Below are 10,223 nucleotides of genomic sequence, written 5' to 3'. Positions count from 1 at the left end.
CTGTCTTTGCCCTGAGCTTGGGAGGTGATAGCGACCATCTAATGAGTGACTGGAGAACAGGACCCATTACTCAGATTCTGCCAGTGAATAATTAGAGGGTCTAAGTCATATCTTTCCTTATATGTGGACCATATGCTCATGCCCTAACCATGGGCTTTCCATCTTTGCCATTACACACTCTGCACACTACAAAAACACCTTCTCCCAGTCACTCTACCCCCTCAACCTTCATCCCAACCCCATACCACTGCCATTCCTGTCTTCTGCTCTGCTCTAGTTCAGCTCTGCCCTATCCCACCTCTATTATTGCCTTCAACTTCAGCTCTGTCCCCAGAACCACCTTCAGTCCTCCTACCTTACTCACCCTTCCCTTTAAACTTAGCATTAACAGCACCTTCTCCAGGAAGCATCCCAGGCCTTGGACAGAGGCACAAAACCTCTCTCTGGTGACATTCTAGTATTGCGGAACTGAAATTTTCATGAGGCATAGATTTGTACTGATTTTGTTCTCTCTTATACACACAGCACCTAGCACAATGCCTGGTACACAACAGAAACTCAAGAGGCACTTGCTGAAGAAATGAAGGCTTCCATGACACTTTGCCATAATTCTGTTTTGGTGCTTTTTACCCTGAATATCTGGTTTGTGTATCTGTCTGCCCCATGACATAGAAGAAAATAGAAGGCAGAATCCAGTTTTAATGGGTTTGTGCCTTTGAAGCTTAGCACATACTTGACGCATGATGGGTATTCATCAACTGATGGGTGAATGAATGCAGTGTGCTAGTGCTGTTCTGCACACTCAGTAAAGATTCTCAATAAAAATGTTTGCAGTGCTCCAGTCTAGAGATCTCTACATCAATTAAGAAAAAAAATTTAAATGTGGTTTGAGAATTTGCTTTCACCCACTGTTTCTTCTCTATTATTTCAACATTTGTCCACATGCTTTTCTAATGTGTCCTATCTCTGTGCACACCTTTAGTCAAACAGTCCCTCCTAGCTTGCGTTCTGAGCTCAATCCTGCAGTAGACTGAATGTCCATAGTAGTAGGCTATGCCAAACAAACTGTCGTCTCTCCTGACCATTGACCTTCAGCTCTCATCAGTAAAGAGACCTTCTTTTGACTGGTACCTGGTACAAATAGCAATGGTCTCCACTTTCAACCCTAACATGTTTCTGGAAGGTAGATCATCATTTCCCCTAGGGTCAGTGTTGTATTGGAGAGCTACATTTCAAGGTTGCTTTCTGAGAATGAATTGGTGAAAAATAAATCACAGGTATGACAAAAAAATTTATCATAGAAGCAAAGAGACAGAAAGAAATCTCTGTATACATTTAAAAACATCATAAAACTATAAAACAAAAGACATAGAAAACAGGAATAAATGTCCTGTACACATCAATGACATGAGACTATATCAGAAAATTTGGCCTAAAATGGATATGCTAACTCTAATATGTGCATTAATTTGTTAAACTTTTGATTAAAAATTAATTTTCTTGCCTTGCTGAAGTCAGTAGAGGTCCTAAGATGGATTTTTAAGAAGTGATTAAAGACTAATAAAAACTCAAAGCTACCTAAAGGGTATAAACTAGTCCCTTTTTTGCTTTCAGATTTCCATATTATAAAAAAAGCATATTTAAAATTATTCCACTATATTGTGCAGATTCTGAAATGGAAATTATGGGGATATTGAGAACATAAGAAAATATGACATAACATTTGAAATAAAATACCAGAATACAAGTAAGATGTGTATGGTGATTGGAAATGTACAACTTGTGCATGAGTGTCTAAGTTAATATGTATCATGTTTTTTTGTTTTTTTTTTTTTTTTTTTGACAGGTAGAGTTAGTGAGAGAGAGAGAGAGAGAGAGAGAGAGAGAAAGGTCTTCCTTTTTCTGTTGGTTCACCCCCCAAGTGGCCACTATGGCCAGCGCGCTGCGTCCATCTGAAGCCAGGAGCCAGGTGTTTCCTCCTGGTCTCCCATGGGGTGCAGGGCCCAAGGACTTGAGCCATCCTTCACTGCACTCCCGGGCCACAGCAGAGAGCTGGACTGGAAGAGGAGCAACCAGGACAGATTCCAGCGCCCCAACCGGGACTAGAACCTGGGGTGCGGGCACCGCAGGCGGAGGATCAGCCAAGTGAGCCTCGGCGCCGGCCAATGGATCATGTTTTGACTGCAGTTTGTCTCCACCAAAACTCAAGCTGAACCTTGGTCACCATTGTATCAGTGTTGAGAGATGCTGGGGCCTTTAATAGTGACTGAGTCCTTAAAAAGAATGAATACTTTTCTCCCAGGAGTGAGTTCTCATTCTTGCAGTTTTGGTAAGAGTGGACTTTTATAAAGCAAGCCTAGTACCTTCCCTCACTCTAGTATACATGCCTCTTTCCCACACACACCTGCTTGCCCTTCTACTTTTTTCCACGATGTTGTGATTACAGCATTTTGCCAGCCTGATCTCTAACTTGCCTGCCTCAAGAATTATGAGCTAAATAAAGCTCATTTCTTTATAAATCACCCTATCTCAGGTATTGCTACAGCAACAGAAAGTGAACCAAGATAATACATAGCAACAAAAATAGCTGTTAGGATGATGAGTCATGAATGATTTTCAGTGACTATTTTTTTAATTTTAAAACCTGTAACATTACCATCCAATTTAAAATGGGAAGAGTAGGGGAGATGGAGTCATGCAGTGGACCTAATAATTATGGTCCAATTATCTGGTTCTCATAAATAGGTCCTCTTTGGGATGTGTTACCATTCAAATATTTCTTCCTTTAACATGGGCTGACTGAACATGTATCCACTGGATCCTCTCCAGTATTCTCAGGGTATTCTGACCGGAAAGGTTACTGCCACTCGGAACTAAATTACAGCAAAACTGAAGGAAATAAGAGATACTAGCCATTCTTGCCTTCATAGCATCTGGCTGATAGATAGGTCTGTGCACTCCTTCAGTGGGGAGCTTTGAAACAATTACCAGGCCATTAGAACCAAGTTTTCAAAGGCAACTGCAAAATACCTTCCCTCTGAACTCCACGAGTAGGCATAACCCATACCACAGCAAAGGACGAAATTAGAAGCCTCATTGGATCATAGTGTTAAAGTAGAATCTCATAACCCCATGGACTAGCAATTTTTAGATCACTACTATTTGCTAGTACAACTAGGAAACAGGTCAACAGTTTGGGTGAATCTCACTTGGAGTCAGTAAAAGAACGAAGGCGGGCACAGGTGTTTAGTGTAACAGTTATGACACCACTTGGGACCTCAGCACTCCTTATAAAAGTGCCCTCGTTCAAGTCCCAGCTCTGCTCCTGATTCCAGCTTCCCGTTAATGCAGACCTTGGAAAACAGCAGATGATGGTTCAAGGTCTTGGGTCCCTGCCACCCAGATGGGAGACCTATATTGAGTTCCAGGCTCTTGGCTTTGGCCTGTCTAGCCCTGACTGTTCTGGGCATATGGGGAATAAACCAGCCAATGGGATATTCCTGTCTCTCTTTCAAATAAATAAAATAAACACTTTAAAATAAACTATAAATTGATGTAATGAATTGTTCAATAAAATATATTCTATCTTCCTTCCCTGATAAATACCTTCAAAATGACAAAATTTTAAAATCAACTTAAAGCTATGGTTTTTATAAGGCTGAATTTTACAAAATCAAAAATTAACCAATTTACTCATCATTATACATTCGTGGCTGTCCAGTTAATACACCAGAAATGTTGAATGAATGATACATAAAAAGCATAAATAATTCATAGGCTATTACATACTCATTTTGTAAGTTCTTTTCCTTGCCTGCATTTCAGCAAAATTTCTAATAATGTCAATTAAAATTGAGAGTTTTTTTAAAAATATTTATTTATTTATTTGAAAGGCAGAGTTACAAAAAGGCAGAGTCAAAGAGAGACACAGAGAGAGAGGTCTTCAATCTGCTGGTTCACTCCCAAAATGACCACAACAGCCAGAGCTGGGCTGACCCAAAGCCAGGAGCCAGAAGCTTCTTCCAGGTCTCCCACGCAGGCGCAGGGGCCCAAGGACTTGGGCCATCTTCTACTGCTTTCCCAGACCATAGCAGAGAGCTGGATTGGAAGAGGAGCAGCTGGGATATGAACCAGTGCCTATATGGGATGCCAGCACCACAGGCGGAGGCTTAGTCCATTATGCCACAGCACAGGTCCCTGTTATTGTTTTCAAGTGTGATTTATTCAGCATATAAAATTAGAATACATTGTCATCAAAAATTTAAATTATGATAAACTCAAAATTTCTATGAAAATTAAGACAAATTGCTAATTTTATTGAATACATAGCAAAAATTTAAAACAAGGTTCTTTATAGTAAAACTGATTTTCATTGATTTTTAATTCCAAATTAAATGTTCTTAAAGTAAAGATATTTGGAGGCGGGCATTTATCCTAGCAGTTAAGATGCCAGTTAAGACACCAGTATCTCATCTCAGGGTGCCTGGGCTCCCAGTTCTGATTCCTGAGTCTAGCTTCTGACTTGCGCACCTGGGAGGCAGCAGGTGATGATCAGTGTCTTTGTCACCCATTTAGGAGACACAGATTGAGTCCCCAGCTCTTAGCTCTGGATAGGGCTGCCCAAGCACAATCTAGTGCATCATGGATATCTGGGCAACGAACCAGTAGATGAGAGCCTTCTGTCTGTCTCTCTGTGGCTGTCTCTCTGCCTCTTGCCTCTCTGGGGGAGGGTATTTATTTATTTTTGTTCTTATTTTTGCTTCTTTATTTGAGAGACATAGAGAGGGAGAGGAAGAGAGAGGAAGAGAGGAAGAGGGAGAAGGAGAGGGAGAGAGAGAACGAGCGAGCGAGCTCCCATCTACTGGTTCACCCAAATGTCCAAAGCCAGGAGCCAGGAACTTAACCCAGGTCTCCCATGTGAATGGCAGGAACCCATTTACTCGAGCCATCACCATTACCTCCCAGTACCTACCATTAGCAAGAAACTAGAGTCAACATTCAGAGCCAGCAATCAAAACCAAGTACTTCAATATGGGATACAGGCATCTTACTAAGCTAAATATCTACCCTGACTACTTTCAATTATAGTAGTCAATGCTCAATATAGTCCAGTTGCCAATGTAAGAAATCAATATCATCAAAAACTGCAAAGTTAATAGTAATATGAAATTTTTATTATTGAAAAATATTCCTTTGCTGCCAAATGCAACTGTTGGAAACCCAATAGACCATCTGGACCAAAAAAATGAAGCAAGAAAATAGGCACTTAGCACTACTTGCAAACCACACTTCAGTATCCAAGATTCTATTGCATCTGTGCTATGTGAGAGAAGAATTTGACAAGATATTTAATTTGGCTTTTTCCTGTTACGTAAGGACTTCCACCACTCAAGTATGCATGATCTCCATTGCCATGTCTGGCTTCACTGTTTGCAGTGGCTCAACCCAGAAGTCTTCATGGACAATCACAAGGAACCAGAGATGTGAAGAAGCATTTCTGCTTTGCCCTGGAGCCTTCATTGCATTCACTGTAGTCCAGAGAGTGACTGTTTAGAGTTTGGGTTGTGAAACAGTTTCTGAGAGCAGAGCACATGTGTGCTCTTTGTTGACAGTGTGTGGACACCAGGACCTTGCAGCAGGATTCTGTCATTCATCAAGTAGGGAGGGAGTTTAAGAGGCAATCTAGAATAGACAGTTATCTCCATGGATTCCTTGCAACTACTATGTGCTTCTTAGAGGGTGATCAATCACTACTCTGAGTGCACTTTCGATGTTTCAAGATTCATGTTTTCCTTTTCTTGGTTCCAGCCACTTTGCTTCCCAACTGAATCATCAATCATCAGTTCCAACAGAGAAGGGAAAGGTGGTTAGGTAGGTTTACCAAAAGAGGGTAATCTGGTCTCCAAGGTGGTGCCTTTATAAGTGGTTTTTATGGAGCTGGTGCTGTGGTGTAGCAGGTAAAGCCTCCACCTGTGGTGCTGGCATCCCATTTGGGCATGGGTTCAAGTCCTGGCTGCTCCACTTCTAATCCAGCTCCCTGCTAATGTGCCTGGGAAAGCAGCAGAAGATGGTCCAAGCACTTGGGCCCCTTCACTCATGTGGGAGACCTGGAAGAAGAACCTGGTTCCTGGCTTTAGATCAACCCAGCTCCAGCCATTGCAGCCATTTTGGGAGTGAATCCAGCAGATCGAAGATTCTCTCTTTCTCTCTCTCTCTCTCTCTCTCTCTCTCTCTCTAACTCTGCCTTTTAAATAAATCTTTTTTAAAAAAGAAAAAAATATATTTAAAAAAATAAGTGGTTTTCATGGGCAATTGTGACTCTACTGGCTTTGTTACACTGACTTTGGAACCTAGTCCCCAAACAAGAGATGGCTCCACAATAAGGGAGAAGCATCCAGCAAGTAGGTATGATGGGAACTGAACGAAATAGTCTCAAGAATTAGGTGAAATTCATGGGCCAAGTCAGGGCACATAGTTCCATCTGCCTGGAGAGGTTCCTTCCAGGTCCAGGTTTCAGCAAGTCTGAGACTGTGACATTAACGCAAAGTTCTTTTCAGAGGGTGATTGACAACAAGCCACACTCCTCTATCACTCCTAGTCACGTGTAAACTTAGGTTAGTTTAGATAAGTTGCTTTTCACCTAAGACCCTGCACAACAGCTGAATTGAAGAAATAGAAACATGCGGTTGATGGAGAAGGGGGAGACAAGAATGTAACCTCCCGGCTGCACTAGTTACTGCATCCATCAGAGCCCTTCCTGGGGCCCATGCAGAGCCACTTCCAAGGCACAGCCCCAGCTGCAGCGTTTCATCGCCTTGGTCTGTTGAGTACGAAGTCTTCCTGACTCCAAGGGCCTTCAAAGTCATTCTTTCTGGCATTCTCAGTTCCTTCCAAGGTATACATTCAATAAATATTTGCTATCTGGAAAAGTGCATGCATGCATGAGAAGAAGGCCTGTGCTGGAAAATTAATCTAGTTTCTAAACCCAGCATTTATAAATATTTGGAATGCAACATATTTGTAAGAAGGGAACTGCTTGCCCTGATCACCATCCCTCACAGGATTTGCCTCCTAGACACCTGCTTACATAGCTCATCTTCGGTTCTGGAAGCTCCCAGGGCACATTAAGGAGGGGGGCGTTGTTTCTTCTCATGCTGGGCCTAGAGCAGAGGTTGGTACACTAAAGTTATTTGCTGAAAGAATCAAGGAATGAAGAATCTAAATAATCCCTTGAGGGATTATGTGCAAGGGTGGGCACAGGTCAGCTTGCCTGGGCTTTGAATTTAAATAGCACTTACTGCTGGCTGAGGCCTTATCCACAGAGAAAACAGCAGAAGAGAGAGTGTCCTTTGGGAGGACAGAGGAGAGCAGCTGGGTGAAAGTCAGGTCTGGAGAGCACTGATGGCCCTGGCATTGCCCAAAGCCTTGCCCTACACAGGGCACATCTGTCTGCCACATACTTCCCTGCCCCAGAAGCAACTGAGCCACTTTAATTTCTTTTGTTTTTATGTCAAATTAGAAAGCTGCCATTGATTTTATTTTTTCCATTTCAATAATGGAAAGAATTTCAAACCAGAAAAGTCCTTCGGTTGAACACACCATAAATTCCTTCCTTCTACATTAACCGGATGTCAGCAGTCACCAGGCGTGGTTAACCAATATATCTCTTATAAATCTGCACACCTTCACTGATCCACGCACTAGGCTGGCATTTCCGTGCTCACACTCAAATTAACATCAAGGACACTTCCAACTGTTCTTCCTCTTTCCTCTATCGGTTTGTCACCCAACTCTCAATGTCTTCCCCAAGAAGCTGCCCCTGTGTCCCAGCTCATGCCCCTCAGAAGGGGCAAAAAGGTATAGAACTCCATCAGGCCAGTTCCAGAGACACATTCTCTCTCTCTCTTTTAAGATTTATTTATTTATTTGCAAGTCAGAGTTACACAGAGAGAGAAGAGAGGGAGAGAGAAAGAGAGAGAGAGAGAGAGAGAGAGAGGGACGTCTTCCATCCGCTGGTTCACTCCCCAATAGGCCTCAATGGCCAGAGCTGCGCCGATACAAAGGCAGGAGCCAGAAGCTTCCTCCGGGTCTCCCACGTGGGTGCAGGGGCCCAAGGACTTGGGCCATCTTGTACTGTTTTCCCAGACCACAGCAGAGAGCTGGATTGGAAGTGGAGCAACCGGGTCTTGAACCAGCACCCATATCAGCAGAGAGCTGGATTGGAAGTGGAGCAACCAGGTCTTGAACCGGCACCCATATCAGCAGAGAGCTGGATTGGAAGTGGAGCAACCGGGTCTTGAACCGGCACCCATATGGGATGCTGGTGCTTTAGGCCAGGGCGTTAACCTGCTGCGCCACAACACCAGCCCCTGGGGACACATTCTCAATTCACCACCCACTTGCCTAAGTCAGCCAAGAACCTCAGCTCAGACCACTGTGGGGCAAGTGAGAAGGGTTTTTCAAGACTTTTTATCAAAACAGAACTCATTGCAATGAATAAGCACCATCAGAAAATTGTCATGAGCCCTTCATTCGACATTTCCTCCTGTGAGGGCATCAGCAGGAAAAAGACTCAGTCCTTGGGATAAGGCTGGGGTTTGTAACCTGCCATCCACTCAGGTAGACTCAGATGTTTCTCTGGTACAGAACTGAGTTCAGGGAGCCACTTGCTGTTCACAAACCTTTGCAGCAGGCCTTCTGTGATCGCAAAATGAACAGGAGAGGGATAAGCAGTTAAATATTTTCATGTGACCCACAAACTCTGGCCATGCCTCTTGAAGGCAATGTATAAAGCAGCCTGCTGCAACACACAGCAAATAGGGATGTTTGCAGCAGACTGGAGACAACACAAGCTGTTTAGTGATTATTGAATTCTTTAAAAAGCAAATAACAAACATTGGGATAATCAAACAAAACTTCTCCTGACCACTACTACTCCTTAAGCTGCTGTGTTGGGAAATCTGGTTGGTGACTCAAGAAAATGGAGAAACACTCTGTACTGCATACAATTTTCAAGAACTGTTTATTGGGGCTGGCGCTGTGGCATAGCGGGTAAAGCCACAGCCTGCAGTGTCAGCATCCCATACGGGCGCTGGTTCGAGTTCTGGCCACTCCACTTCCAATCCAACTCCCTGCTAATGTGCCTGGAAAAGCAGCAGAAGATGGCCCAACTCCTTGGACTCATGCACATACATGGGAGATGCAGAAAAAGCTCCTGGCTCTTGGCTTTGGATGGGTCCAGCTCCAGCTATTGCAGCCATCTGGGGAATGAACCACTGGATGGAAGATCTCTCTCTCTCTCTCTCTCTCTTTCTCTCTGTCTTTCTGCTTCTGCCTCTCTGTAACTCTACCTTTCAAATAAATAGATCTTTAAAAAAAAAAACCACATTCTTGTTATATCTCCCCTTTATTAAAAAAAAAAAAAGAATTGTCTATTTTCATTTGCTTGAAAGGCAGAGCAACACACACACACAGGAGAGAGAATGAGAAAAAGAAAGATCTTCCATTCACTTGTTCATTCCCCCAAATGCCCACAACAGCCAGGGCTGGCCAAGCTGCTATTAGGAGCCCAGGTCTCTCATCTAAGTGGCAGGGGCTCAGGCACTCTGACAATCATCTGCGGCTTTCCAGGGTGTGAATTAGCAAGAAGCTGGAATGAAAGCCAAGCAGCTGGGGCTTGAACAGGCGCTCTGATACGGAATGCAGAGGTCTCAAGCAGTGGCTTAACCCGCAGCAACACGACACCTATTCCTCCATAAGATTTATTTTTTAATCACTTTTCTCTTTACAGGCACCTAAACCTGTATTGGAAAGGAATCACTTTAAGAATGAGTCGCCACAGGAAAATCCGAAGCAAATTAAAGTGTTTCTCTCAAAAGTCACTTCTTTCAGACAGCATTCAATCGTGATGTTCCTGCAACTTTCTGTTCTTTTTCTAAGTGGTAGCTTTGGCTACATGGAAAAGATAAGAACAATCTCAAACCTATCCAAAGGCATCTAATTTTCTTGTAACAAAGTTCTACCATTGTCAAGTGCAACTGTGTCTGAGCCATAGGTGCAGGGCAAATCTGTATTTTCAACAGAACTGTTAAAATGACCTGTCCTTCAAAGCCATCCTCCAAGAGCCTCTTGGTTTATGGCCTCAGTGGTGGCTGAAAGGCTATTTCTGCCCACAATAACTTTGTTTTCAGCTGCACATTAGCCTGTCATCAAAGTTCTGTTAC

At 43.2% G+C, this 10,223-nt stretch overlaps 1 protein-coding gene across 1 annotated transcript in view; it reads right to left on the bottom strand.

Moving 5' to 3' along the window:
- Nucleotides 1-10,223, bottom strand: part of GPR39 (G protein-coupled receptor 39) — a 228,519-nt gene that overhangs the window by 197,315 nt on the left and 20,981 nt on the right. The window lies entirely within an intron of this gene.

Source organism: Lepus europaeus, chromosome 1 (assembly GCF_033115175.1).
Source record: "Lepus europaeus isolate LE1 chromosome 1, mLepTim1.pri, whole genome shotgun sequence".
Lineage (NCBI taxonomy): Eukaryota > Metazoa > Chordata > Mammalia > Lagomorpha > Leporidae > Lepus > Lepus europaeus.
The sequence above is the reverse complement of the archived record's forward strand: the minus strand, read 5'-3'. Positions and strand labels throughout refer to the sequence as shown.